The following is a 14,673-nucleotide window of genomic DNA, read 5'->3' on the forward strand; positions in this document are numbered from 1 at the left end:
CTCTAATAGACATTGGCCTCTGCACTTGGACGGGTGTATGGGGGGTGGTGAAGGGTTTATAACCATGCTGTATTTCTGTATGACTCTAATAGACGTTGGCCTCTGCACTTGGACGGGTGTATGGGGGGTGGTGAAGGGTTTATAACCGTGCTGTATTTCTGTATGACTCTAATAGACATTGGCCTCTGCACTTGGACGGGTGTATGGGGGGTGGTGAAGGGTTTATAATGATGATGAATTTCTGTATGACTCTAATAGACATTGGCCTCTGCACTTGGACGGACGTATGGGGGGTGGTGAAGGGTTTATAACGATGATGAATTTCTGTATGACTCTAATAGCCATTGGCCTCTGCACTTGGACGGACGTATGGGGGGTGGTGAAGGGTTTATAACGATGATGAATTTCTGTATGACTCTAATAGACATTGGCATCTGCACTTGGACGGGTGTATGGGGGGTGGTGAAGGGTTTATAACCATGCTGTATTTCTGTATGACTCTAATAGACATTGCCCTCTGCACTTGGAGGGGTGTATGGGGGGTGGTGAAGGGTTTATAACCATGCTGTATTTCTGTTTGACTCTAATAGACATTGCCCACTGCACTTGGACGGGTGTATGGTGGGTGGTGAAGGGTTTATAACCATGCTGTATTTCTGTTTGACTCTAATAGACGTTGGCCTCTGCACTTAGACGGGTGTATGGGGGGTGGTGAAGGGTTTATAACCATGCTGTATTTCTGTTTGACTCTAATAGAGATTGCCCTCTGCACTTGGACGGGTGTATGGGGGGTGGTGAAGGGTTTATAACCATGCTGTATTTCTGTTTGACTCTAATAGACATTGCCCACTGCACTTGGACGGGTGTATGGTGGGTGGTGAAGGGTTTATAACCATGCTGTATTTCTGTTTGACTCTAATAGACGTTGGCCTCTGCACTTAGACGGGTGTATGGGGGGTGGTGAAGGGTTTATAACCATGCTGTATTTCTGTATGACTCTAATAGACGTTGGCCTCTGCACTTGGACGGGTGTATGGGGGGTGGTGAAGGGTTTATAACCATGCTGTATTTCTGTATGACTCTAATAGACATTGGCCTCTGCACTTAGACGGGTGTATGGGGGGTGGTGAAGGGTTTATGACCATGCTGTATTTCTGTATGACTCTAATAGACGTTGGCCTCTGCACTTGGACGGGTGTATGGGGGGTGGTGAAGGGTTTATAACCATGCTGTATTTCTGTATGACTCTAATAGACATTGGCCTCTGCACTTGGACGGGTGTATGGGGGGTGGTGAAGGGTTTATAACCATGCTGTATTTCTGTATGACTCTAATAGACATTGGCCTCTGCACTTGGACGGGTGTATGGGGGGTGTTGAATGGTTTATAACCATGCTGTATTTCTGTATGACTCTAATAGACATTGGCCTCTGCACTTGGACGGGTGTATGGGGGGTGGTGAAGGGTTTATAACCATGCTGTATTTCTGTATGACTCTAATAGACATTGGCCTCTGCACTTGGACGGGTGTATGGGGGGTGGTGAAGGGTTTATAACCATGCTGTATTTCTGTTTGACTCTAATAGACATTGGCCTCTGCACTTGGACGGGTGTATGGGGGGTGTTGAATGGTTTATAACCATGCTGTATTTCTGTATGACTCTAATAGACATTGGCCTCTGCACTTGGACGGGTGTATGGGGGGTGGTGAAGGGTTTATAACCATGCTGTATTTCTGTTTGACTCTAATAGACATTGGCCTCTGCACTTGGACGGGTGTATGGGGGGTGTTGAATGGTTTATAACCATGCTGTATTTCTGTATGACTCTAATAGACATTGGCCTCTGCACTTGGACGGGTGTATGGGGGGTGGTGAAGGGTTTATAACCATGCTGTATTTCTGTATGACTCTAATAGACATTGGCCTCTGCACTTGGACGGGTGTATGGGGGGTGGTGAAGGGTTTCTAACCATGCTGTATTTCTGTATGACTCTAATAGACGTTGGCCTCTGCACTTGGACGGGTGTATGGGGGGTGGTGAAGGGTTTATAACCATGCTGTATTTCTGTTATGACTCTAATAGACGTTGCCCTCTGCACTTGGACGGGTGTATGGGGGGTGGTGAAGGGTTTATAACCATGCTGTATTTCTGTATGACTCTAATAGACATTGGCCTCTGCACTTGGACGGTTGTATGGGGGGTGGTGAAGGGTTTATAACCATGCTGTATTTCTGTATGACTCTAATGGACATTGGCCTCTGCACTTGGATGGGTGTATGGGGGGTGGTGAAGGGTTTATAACCATGCTGTATTTCTGTATGACTCTAATAGACATTGCCCTCTGCACTTGGACGGGTGTATGGGGGGTGGTGAAGGGTTTATAACCATGCTGTATTTCTGTATGACTCTAATAGACATTGGCCTCTGCACTTGGACGGGTGTATGGGGGGTGGTGAAGGGTTTATAACCATGCTGTATTTCTGTATGACTCTAATAGACATTGGCCTCTGCACTTGGAGGGGTGTATGGGGGGTGGTGAAGGGTTTATAACCATGCTGTATTTCTGTATGACTCTAATGGACATTGGCCTCTGCACTTGGACGGGTGTATGGGGGGTGGTGAAGGGTTTATAACCATGCTGTATTTCTGTATGACTCTAATAGACATTGCCCTCTGCACTTGGACGGGTGTATGGGGGGTGGTGAAGGGTTTATAACCATGCTGTATTTCTGTATGACTCTAATAGACGTTGCCCTCTGCACTTGGACGGGTGTATGGGGGGTGGTGAAGGGTTTATAACCATGCTGTATTTCTGTATGACTCTAATAGACGTTGCCCTCTGCACTTGGACGGGTGTATGGGGGGTGGTGAAGGGTTTATAACCATGCTGTATTTCTGTTATGACTCTAATAGACATTGGCCTCTGCACTTGGACGGGTGTATGGGGGGTGGTGAAGGGTTTATAACCGTGCTGTATTTCTGTATGACTCTAATAGACATTGGCCTCTGCACTTAGACGGGTGTATGGGGGGTGGTGAAGGGTTTATAACCATGCTGTATTTCTGTATGACTCTAATAGACATTGCCCTCTGCACTTGGACGGGTGTATGGGGGGTGGTGAAGGGTTTATAACCATGCTGTATTTCTGTATGACTCTAATGGACATTGGCCTCTGCACCTGGACAGGTGTATGGGGGGTGGTGAAGGGTTTATAACCATGCTGTATTTCTGTTATGACTCTAATAGACATTGGCCTCTGCACTTGGACGGGTGTATGGGGGGTGGTGAAGGGTTTATAACCATGCTGTATTTCTGAATGACTCTAATAAACATTGGCCTCTGCACTTGGACGGTTGTATGGGGGGTGGTGAAGGGTTTATAACCATGCTGTATTTCTGTATGACTCTAATGGACATTGGCCTCTGCACTTGGACGGGTGTATGGGGGGTGGTGAAGGGTTTATAACCATGCTGTATTTCTGTATGACTCTAATAGACATTGGCCTCTGCACTTGGAGGGGTGTATGGGGGGTGGTGAAGGGTTTATAACCATGCTGTATTTCTGTATGACTCTAATAGCCATTGGCCTCTGCACTTGGACGGGTGTATGGGGGGTGGTGAAGGGTTTATAACCATGCTGTATTTCTGTATGACTCTAATAGCCATTGGCCTCTGCACTTGGACGGGTGTATGGGGGGTGGTGAAGGGTTTATAACCATGCTGTATTTCTGTATGACTCTAATAGACATTGCCCACTGCACTTGGACGGGTGTATGGGGGGTGGTGAAGGGTTTATAACCATGCTGTATTTCTGTATGACTCTAATAGACATTGGCCTCTGCACTTGGACGGGTGTATGGGGGGTGGTGAAGGGTTTATAACCATGCTGTATTTCTGTATGACTCTAATAGACATTGGCCTCTGCACTTGGACGGGTGTATGGGGGGTGGTGAAGGGTTTATAATGATGATGAATTTCTGTATGACTCTAATAGACATTGGCCTCTGCACTTGGACGGACGTATGGGGGGTGGTGAAGGGTTTATAACGATGATGAATTTCTGTATGACTCTAATAGCCATTGGCCTCTGCACTTGGACGGACGTATGGGGGGTGGTGAAGGGTTTATAACGATGATGAATTTCTGTATGACTCTAATAGACATTGGCATCTGCACTTGGACGGGTGTATGGGGGGTGGTGAAGGGTTTATAACCATGCTGTATTTCTGTATGACTCTAATAGACATTGCCCTCTGCACTTAGACGGGTGTATGGGGGGTGGTGAAGGGTTTATAACCATGCTGTATTTCTGTTTGACTCTAATAGACGTTGGCCTCTGCACTTAGACGGGTGTATGGGGGGTGGTGAAGGGTTTATAACCATGCTGTATTTCTGTTTGACTCTAATAGACATTGCCCACTGCACTTGGACGGGTGTATGGTGGGTGGTGAAGGGTTTATAACCATGCTGTATTTCTGTTTGACTCTAATAGACGTTGGCCTCTGCACTTAGACGGGTGTATGGGGGGTGGTGAAGGGTTTATAACCATGCTGTATTTCTGTATGACTCTAATAGACATTGGCCTCTGCACTTGGACGGGTGTATGGGGGGTGGTGAAGGGTTTATAACCATGCTGTATTTCTGTATGACTCTAATAGACGTTGGCCTCTGCACTTAGACGGGTGTATGGGGGGTGGTGAAGGGTTTATAACCATGCTGTATTTCTGTATGACTCTAATAGACATTGGCCTCTGCACTTGGACGGGTGTATGGGGGGTGGTGAAGGGTTTATAAGCATGCTGTATTTCTGTATGACTCTAATAGACATTGGCCTCTGCACTTGGACGGGTGTATGGGGGGTGGAGAAGGGTTTATAACCATGCTGTATTTCTGTATGACTCTAATAGACGTTGGCCTCTGCACTTGGACGGGTGTATGGGGGGTGGTGAAGGGTTTATAACCATGCTGTATTTCTGTATGACTCTAATAGACGTTGGCCTCTGCACTTAGACGGGTGTATGGGGGGTGGTGAAGGGTTTGTAACCATGCTGTATTTCTGTATGACTCTAATAAAGATTGCCCTCTGCACTTGGACGGGTGTATGGGGGGTGGTGAAGGGTTTATAACCATGCTGTATTTCTGTATGACTCTAATAGACATTGGCCTCTGCACTTGGACGGGTGTATGGGGGGTGGTGAAGGGTTTATAACCATGCTGTATTTCTGTATGACTCTAATGGACATTGGCCTCTGCACTTGGACGGGTGTATGGGGGGTGGAGAAGGGTTTATAACCATGCTGTATTTCTGTATGACTCTAATAGACGTTGCCCTCTGCACTTGGACGGGTGTATGGGGGGTGGAGAAGGGTTTATAACCATGCTGTATTTCTGTATGACTCTAATAGACATTGCCCTCTGCACTTGGACGGGTGTATGGGGGGTGGTGAAGGGTTTATAACCATGCTGTATTTCTGTATGACTCTAATAGACATTGGCCTCTGCACTTGGACGGGTGTATGGGGGGTGGTGAAGGGTTTATAACCATGCTGTATTTCTGTTTGACTCTAATAGACATTGCCCACTGCACTTGGACGGGTGTATGGTGGGTGGTGAAGGGTTTATAACCATGCTGTATTTCTGTTTGACTCTAATAGACGTTGGCCTCTGCACTTAGACGGGTGTATGGGGGGTGGTGAAGGGTTTATAACCATGCTGTATTTCTGTATGACTCTAATAGACGTTGGCCTCTGCACTTGGACGGGTGTATGGGGGGTGGTGAAGGGTTTATAACCATGCTGTATTTCTGTATGACTCTAATAGACATTGGCCTCTGCACTTAGACGGGTGTATGGGGGGTGGTGAAGGGTTTATAACCATGCTGTATTTCTGTATGACTCTAATAGACGTTGGCCTCTGCACTTAGACGGGTGTATGGGGGGTGGTGAAGGGTTTGTAACCATGCTGTATTTCTGTATGACTCTAATAGACATTGGCCTCTGCACTTGGACGGGTGTATGGGGGGTGGTGAAGGGTTTATAACCATGCTGTATTTCTGTATGACTCTAATAGACATTGGCCTCTGCACTTGGACGGGTGTATGGGGGGTGGTGAAGGGTTTCTAACCATGCTGTATTTCTGTATGACTCTAATAGACGTTGGCCTCTGCACTTGGACGGGTGTATGGCGGGTGGTGAAGGGTTTATAACCATGCTGTATTTCTGTTATGACTCTAATAGACGTTGGCCTCTGCACTTGGACGGGTGTATGGGGGGTGGTGAAGGGTTTATAACCATGCTGTATTTCTGTATGACTCTAATAGACATTGGCCTCTGCACTTGGACGGTTGTATGGGGGGTGGTGAAGGGTTTATAACCATGCTGTATTTCTGTATGACTCTAATGGACATTGGCCTCTGCACTTGGATGGGTGTATGGGGGGTGGTGAAGGGTTTATAACCATGCTGTATTTCTGTATGACTCTAATAGACATTGGCCTCTGCACTTGGACGGGTGTATTGGGGGTGGTGAAGGGTTTATAACCATGCTGTATTTCTGTATGACTCTAATAGACATTGGCCTCTGCACTTGGAGGGGTGTATGGGGGGTGGTGAAGGGTTTATAACCATGCTGTATTTCTGTATGACTCTAATGGACATTGGCCTCTGCACTTGGACGGGTGTATGGGGGGTGGTGAAGGGTTTATAACCATGCTGTATTTCTGTATGACTCTAATAGACATTGCCCTCTGCACTTGGACGGGTGTATGGGGGGTGGTGAAGGGTTTATAACCGTGCTGTATTTCTGTATGACTCTAATAGACATTGGCCTCTGCACTTAGACGGGTGTATGGGGGGTGGTGAAGGGTTTATAACCATGCTGTATTTCTGTATGACTCTAATAGCCATTGGCCTCTGCACTTGGACGGGTGTATGGGGGGTGGTGAAGGGTTTATAACCATGCTGTATTTCTGTTATGACTCTAATGGACATTGGCCTCTGCACCTGGACAGGTGTATGGGGGGTGGTGAAGGGTTTATAACCATGCTGTATTTCTGTTATGACTCTAATAGACATTGGCCTCTGCACTTGGACGGGTGTATGGGGGGTGGTGAAGGGTTTATAACCATGCTGTATTTCTGTATGACTCTAATGGACATTGGCCTCTGCACTTGGACGGGTGTATGGGGGGTGGTGAAGGGTTTATAACCATGCTGTATTTCTGTTATGACTCTAATAGACGTTGGCCTCTGCACTTGGACGGGTGTATGGGGGGTGGTGAAGGGTTTATAACCATGCTGTATTTCTGTATGACTCTAATAGCCATTGGCCTCTGCACTTGGACGGGTGTATGGGGTGTGGTGAAGGGTTTATAACCATGCTGTATTTCTGTATGACTCTAATAGACATTGCCCTCTGCACTTGGACGGGTGTATAGGGGGTGGTGAAGGGTTTATGACCATGCTGTATTTCTGTATGACTCTAATAGACATTGCCCTCTGCACTTGGACGGGTGTATGGGGGGTGGTGAAGGGTTTATAACCATGCTGTATTTCTGTATGACTCTAGTAGACATTGCCCTCTGCACTTGGACGGGTGTATGGGGGGTGGTGAAGGGTTTGTAACCATGCTGTATTTCTGTATGACTCTAATAGACATTGCCCTCTGCACTTGGACGGGTGTATGGGGGGTGGTGAAGGGTTTATAACCATGCTGTATTTCTGTATGACTCTAATAGACATTGGCCTCTGCACTTGGACGGGTGTATGGGGGGTGGGAAGGGTTTGTAACCGTGCTGTATTTCTGTATGACTCTAATGGACATTGGCCTCTGCACCTGGACAGGTGTATGGGGGGTGGTGAAGGGTTTATAACCATGCTGTATTTCTGTATGACTCTAATAGACATTGGCCTCTGCACTTGGACGGGTGTATGGGGGGTGGTGAAGGGTTTATAACCGTGCTGTATTTCTGTATGACTCTAATAGACATTGGCCTCTGCACTTGGACGGGTGTATGGGGGGTGGTGAAAGGTTTGTAACCATGCTGTATTTCTGTATGACTCTAATAGACATTGGCCTCTGCACTTGGACGGGTGTATGGGGGGTGGTGAAGGGTTTATAACCATGCTGTATTTCTGTATGACTCTAATGGACATTGGCCTCTGCACTTGGACGGGTGTATGGGGGGTGGTGAAGGGTTTATAACCATGCTGTATTTCTGTATGACTCTAATAGACATTGGCCTCTGCACTTAGACGGGTTTATGGGGGGTGGTGAAGGGTTTATAACCATGCTGTATTTCTGTATGACTCTAGTAGACATTGCCCTCTGCACTTGGACGGGTGTATGGGGGGTGGTGAAGGGTTTGTAACCATGCTGTATTTCTGTATGACTCTAGTAGACATTGCCCTCTGCACTTGGACAAGTGTATGGGGGGTGGTGAAGGGTTTGTAACCATGCTGTATTTCTGTTTGACTCTAATAGACATTGGCCTCTGCACTTGGACGGGTGTATGGGGGGTGGTGAAGGGTTTATAACCGTGCTGTATTTCTGTATGACTCTAATAGACATTGGCCTCTGCACTTGGACGGGTGTATGGGGGGTGGTGAAAGGTTTGTAACCATGCTGTATTTCTGTATGACTCTAATGGACATTGGCCTCTGCACCTGGACAGGTGTATGGGGGGTGGTGAAGGGTTTATAACCATGCTGTATTTCTGTATGACTCTAATAGACATTGCCCTCTGCACTTGGACGGGTGTATGGGGGGTGGTGAAGGGTTTATAACCATGCTGTATTTCTGTATGACTCTAATGGACATTGGCCTCTGCACTTGGACGGGTGTATGGGGGGTGGTGAAGGGTTTATAACCATGCTGTATTTCTGTATGACTCTAATGGACATTGGCCTCTGCACTTGGACGGGTGTATGGGGGGTGGTGAAGGGTTTATAACCGTGCTGTATTTCTGTATGACTCTAATAGACATTGGCCTCTGCACTTAGACGGGTTTATGGGGGGTGGTGAAGGGTTTATAACCATGCTGTATTTCTGTATGACTCTAATAGACATTGGCCTCTGCACTTGGACGGGTGTATGGGGGGTGGTGAAGGGTTTATAACCATGCTGTATTTCTGTATGACTCTAATAGACATTGGCCTCTGCACTTGGACGGGTGTATGGGGGGTGGTGAAGGGTTTATAACCATGCTGTATTTCTGTATGACTCTAATAGACATTGCCCTCTGCACTTGGACGGGTGAATGGGGGGTGGTGAAGGGTTTATAACCATGCTGTATTTCTGTATGACTCTAATAGACATTGCCCTCTGCACTTGGACGGGTGAATGGGGGGTGGTGAAGGGTTTATAACCATGCTGTATTTCTGTATGACTCTAATAGACATTGGCCTCTGCACTTGGACGGGTGTATGGGGGGTGGTGAAGGGTTTATAACCATGCTGTATTTCTGTATGACTCTAATAGACATTGGCCTCTGCACTTGGACGGGTGTATGGGGGGTGGTGAAGGGTTTATAACCATGCTGTATTTCTGTATGACTCTAATAGACATTGGCATCTGCACTTGGAGGGGTGTATGGGGGGTGGTGAAGGGTTTATAACCATGCTGTATTTCTGTATGACTCTAATGGACATTGGCCTCTGCACTTGGACGGGTGTATGGGGGGTGGTCAAGGTTTATAATCATGCTGTTTTTCTGTATGACACTAATAGACATTGGCCTCTGCACTTGGACGGGTGTATGGGGGGTGGTGAAGGGTTTATAACCATGCTGTTTTTCTGTATGACTCTAATAGACATTGCCCTCTGCACTTGGACGGGTGTATGGGGGGTGGTGAAGGGTTTATAACCATGCTGTATTTCTGTATGACTCTAGTAGACATTGCCCTCTGCACTTGGACGGGTGTATGGGGGGTGGTGAAGGGTTTGTAACCATGCTGTATTTCTGTTTGACTCTAATAGACATTGGCCTCTGCACTTGGACGGGTGTATGGGGGGTGGTGAAGGGTTTATAACCGTGCTGTATTTCTGTATGACTCTAATAGACATTGGCCTCTGCACTTGGACGGGTGTATGGGGGGTGGTGAAAGGTTTGTAACCATGCTGTATTTCTGTATGACTCTAATAGACATTGGCCTCTGCACTTGGACGGGTGTATGGGGGGTGGTGAAGGGTTTATAACCATGCTGTATTTCTGTATGACTCTAATGGACATTGGCCTCTGCACTTGGACGGGTGTATGGGGGGTGGTGAAGGGTTTATAACCATGCTGTATTTCTGTATGACTCTAATAGACATTGGCCTCTGCACTTAGACGGGTTTATGGGGGGTGGTGAAGGGTTTATAACCATGCTGTATTTCTGTATGACTCTAGTAGACATTGCCCTCTGCACTTGGACGGGTGTATGGGGGGTGGTGAAGGGTTTGTAACCATGCTGTATTTCTGTATGACTCTAGTAGACATTGCCCTCTGCACTTGGACGGGTGTATGGGGGGTGGTGAAGGGTTTGTAACCATGCTGTATTTCTGTTTGACTCTAATAGACATTGGCCTCTGCACTTGGACGGGTGTATGGGGGGTGGTGAAGGGTTTATAACCGTGCTGTATTTCTGTATGACTCTAATAGACATTGGCCTCTGCACTTGGACGGGTGTATGGGGGGTGGTGAAAGGTTTGTAACCATGCTGTATTTCTGTATGACTCTAATGGACATTGGCCTCTGCACCTGGACAGGTGTATGGGGGGTGGTGAAGGGTTTATAACCATGCTGTATTTCTGTATGACTCTAATGGACATTGGCCTCTGCACTTGGACGGGTGTATGGGGGGTGGTGAAGGGTTTATAACCATGCTGTATTTCTGTATGACTCTAATGGACATTGGCCTCTGCACTTGGACGGGTGTATGGGGGGTGGTGAAGGGTTTATAACCATGCTGTATTTCTGTATGACTCTAATGGACATTGGCCTCTGCACTTGGACGGGTGTATGGGGGGTGGTGAAGGGTTTATAACCATGCTGTATTTCTGTATGACTCTAATAGACATTGGCCTCTGCACTTAGACGGGTTTATGGGGGGTGGTGAAGGGTTTATAACCATGCTGTATTTCTGTATGACTCTAATAGACATTGGCCTCTGCACTTGGACGGGTGTATGGGGGGTGGTGAAGGGTTTATAACCATGCTGTATTTCTGTATGACTCTAATAGACATTGGCCTCTGCACTTGGACGGGTGTATGGGGGGTGGTGAAGGGTTTATAACCATGCTGTATTTCTGTATGACTCTAATAGACATTGGCATCTGCACTTGGACGGGTGTATGGGGGGTGGTGAAGGGTTTATAACCATGCTGTATTTCTGTATGACTCTAATGGACATTGGCCTCTGCACTTGGACGGGTGTATGGGGGGTGGTGAAGGTTTATAATCATGCTGTTTTTCTGTATGACACTAATAGACATTGGCCTCTGCACTTGGACGGGTGTATGGGGGGTGGTGAAGGGTTTATAACCATGCTGTTTTTCTGTATGACACTAATAGACATTGGCCTCTGCACTTGGACGGGTGTATGGGGGGTGGTGAAGGGTTTATAACCATGCTGTATTTCTGTATGACTCTAATGGACATTGGCCTCTGCACTTGGACGGGTGTATGGGGGGTGGTGAAGGTTTATAATCATGCTGTATTTCTGTATGACTCTAATAGACATTGGCCTCTGCAATTGGACGGGTGTATGGGGGGTGGTGAAGGGTTTGTAATCATGCTGTATTTCTGTTATGACTCTAATAGAGATTGCCCTCTACACTTGGACGTGTGTATGGGGGGTGGTGAAGGGTTTATAACCATGCTGTATTTCTGTATGACTCTAATGGACATTGGCCTCTGCACTTGGACGGGTGTATGGGGGGTGGAGAAGGGTTTATAAGCATGCTGTATTTCTGTATGACTCTAATAGACATTGGCCTCTGCACTTGGACGGGTGTATGGGGGGTGGTGAAGGGTTTATAACCATGCTGTATTTCTGTTTGACTCTAATAGACATTGCCCACTGCACTTGGACGGGTGTATGGTGGGTAGTGAAGGGTTTATAACCATGCTGTATTTCTGTATGACTCTAATAGACATTGGCCTCTGCACTTGGACGGGTGTATGGGGGATGTTGAAGGGTTTATAACCATGCTGTATTTCTGTATGACTCTAATAGACGTTGGCCTCTGCACTTAGACGGGTGTATGGGGGGTGGTGAAGGGTTTATAACCATGCTGTATTTCTGTATGACTCTAATAGCCATTGGCCTCTGCATTTGGACGGGTGTATGGGGGTGGTGAAGGGTTTATAACCATGCTGTATTTCTGTATGACTCTAATAGCCATTGGCCTCTGCACTTGGACGGGTGTATGGGGGTGGTGAAGGGTTTATAACCATGCTGTATTTCTGTATGACTCTAATAGACATTGGCCTCTGCACTTGGACGGGTGTATGGGGGGTGGTGAAGGGTTTATAACCATGCTGTATTTCTGTATGACTCTAATAGCCATTGGCCTCTGCACTTGGACGGGTGTATGGGGGGTGGTGAAGGGTTTATAACCATGCTGTATTTCTGTATGACTCTAATAGACATTGGCCTCTGCACTTGGAGGGGTGTATGGGGGGTGGTGAAGGGTTTATAACCATGCTGTATTTCTGTATGACTCTAATAGACATTGGCCTCTGCACTTGGACGGGTGTATGGGGGGTGGTGAAGGGTTTATAACCATGCTGTATTTCTGTATGACTCTAATAGACATTGGCCTCTGCACTTGGAGGGGTGTATGGGGGGTGGTGAAGGGTTTATAACCATGCTGTATTTCTGTATGACTCTAATAGACATTGGCCTCTGCACTTGGACGGGTGTATGGGGGGTGGTGAAGGGTTTATAACCATGCTGTATTTCTGAATGACTCTAATAGACATTGGCCTCTGCACTTGGACGGGTGTATGGGGGGTGGTGAAGGGTTTATAACCATGCTGTATTTCTGTATGACTCTAATAGACATTGGCATCTGCACTTGGACGGGTGTATGGGGGGTGGTGAAGGGTTTATAACCATGCTGTATTTCTGTATGACTCTAATAGACATTGGCATCTGCACTTGGACGGGTGTATGGGGGGTGGTGAAGGGTTTATAACCATGCTGTATTTCTGTTATGACTCTAATAGAGATTGCCCTCTACACTTGGACGGGTGTATGGGGGATGGTGAAGGGTTTATAACCATGCTGTATTTCTGTATGACTCTAATAGACGTTGGCCTCTGCACTTAGACGGGTGTATGGGGGGTGGAGAAGGGTTTATAAGCATGCTGTATTTATGTATGACTCTAATAGACATTGGCCTCTGCACTTGGACGGACGTATGGGGGGTGGTGAAGGGTTTATAAGCATGCTGTATTTCTGTATGACTCTAATAGCCATTGGCCTCTGCACTTGGACGGACGTATGGGGGGTGGTGAAGGGTTGATAACCATGCTGTATTTCTGTATGACTCTAATAGCCATTGGCCTCTGCACTTGGACGGGTGTATGGGGGGTGGTGAAGGGTTTATAACCATGCTGTATTTCTGTATGACTCTAATAGACATTGGCCTCTGCACTTGGACGGGTGTATGGGGGGTGGTGAAGGGTTTATAACCATGCTGTATTTCTGTATGACTCCAATAGACATTGGCCTCTGCACTTGGACGGGTGTATGGGGGGTGGTGAAGGGTTTATAACCATGCTGTATTTCTCTTATGACTCTAATAGACATTGCCCTCTGCACTTGGACGGGTGTATGGGGGGTGGTGAAGGGTTTATAACCATGCTGTATTTCTGTATGACTCTAATAGACATTGGCCTCTGCATTTGGACGGGTGTATGGGGGGTGGTGAAGGGTTTATAACCATGCTGTATTTCTGTATGACTCTAATAGACATTGCCCTCTGCACTTGGACGGGTGTATGGGGGGTGGTGAAGGGTTTATAACCATGCTGTATTTCTGTATGACTCTAATAGACATTGGCCTCTGCACTTGGACGGGTGTATGGGGGGTGGTGAAGGGTTTATAACCATGCTGTATTTCTGTATGACTCTAATAGACTTTGGCCTCTGCACTTGGACGGGTGTATGGGGGGTGGTGAAGGGTTTATAACCATGCTGTATTTCTGTATGACTCTAATAGACATTGGCCTCTGCACTTGGACGGGTGTATGGGGGGTGGTGAAGGGTTTATAACCATGCTGTATTTCTGTATGACTCTAATAGACTTTGGCCTCTGCACTTGGACGGGTGTATGGGGGGTGGTGAAGGGTTTATAACCATGCTGTATTTCTGTATGACTCTAATAGACTTTGGCCTCTGCACTTGGACGGGTGTATGGGGGGTGGTGAAGGGTTTATAACCATGCTGTATTTCTGTATGACTCTAATAGACATTGGCCTCTGCACTTGGACGGGTGTATGGGGGGTGGTGAAGGGTTTATAACCATGCTGTATTTCTGTATGACTCTAATAGACTTTGGCCTCTGCACTTGGACGGGTGTATGGGGGGTGGTGAAGGGTTTATAACCATGCTGTATTTCTGTATGACTCTAATAGACTTTGGCCTCTGCACTTGGACGGGTGTATGGGGGGTGGTGAAGGGTTTATA

At 47.0% G+C, this 14,673-nt stretch overlaps 1 protein-coding gene across 1 annotated transcript in view; it reads left to right on the forward strand.

The window, feature by feature from the left end:
• Positions 1 to 14,673, forward strand: part of slc44a4 (solute carrier family 44 member 4) — a 147,436-nt gene that overhangs the window by 17,344 nt on the left and 115,419 nt on the right. The window lies entirely within an intron of this gene.

Source organism: Hemitrygon akajei, chromosome 2 (assembly GCF_048418815.1).
Source record: "Hemitrygon akajei chromosome 2, sHemAka1.3, whole genome shotgun sequence".
Lineage (NCBI taxonomy): Eukaryota > Metazoa > Chordata > Chondrichthyes > Myliobatiformes > Dasyatidae > Hemitrygon > Hemitrygon akajei.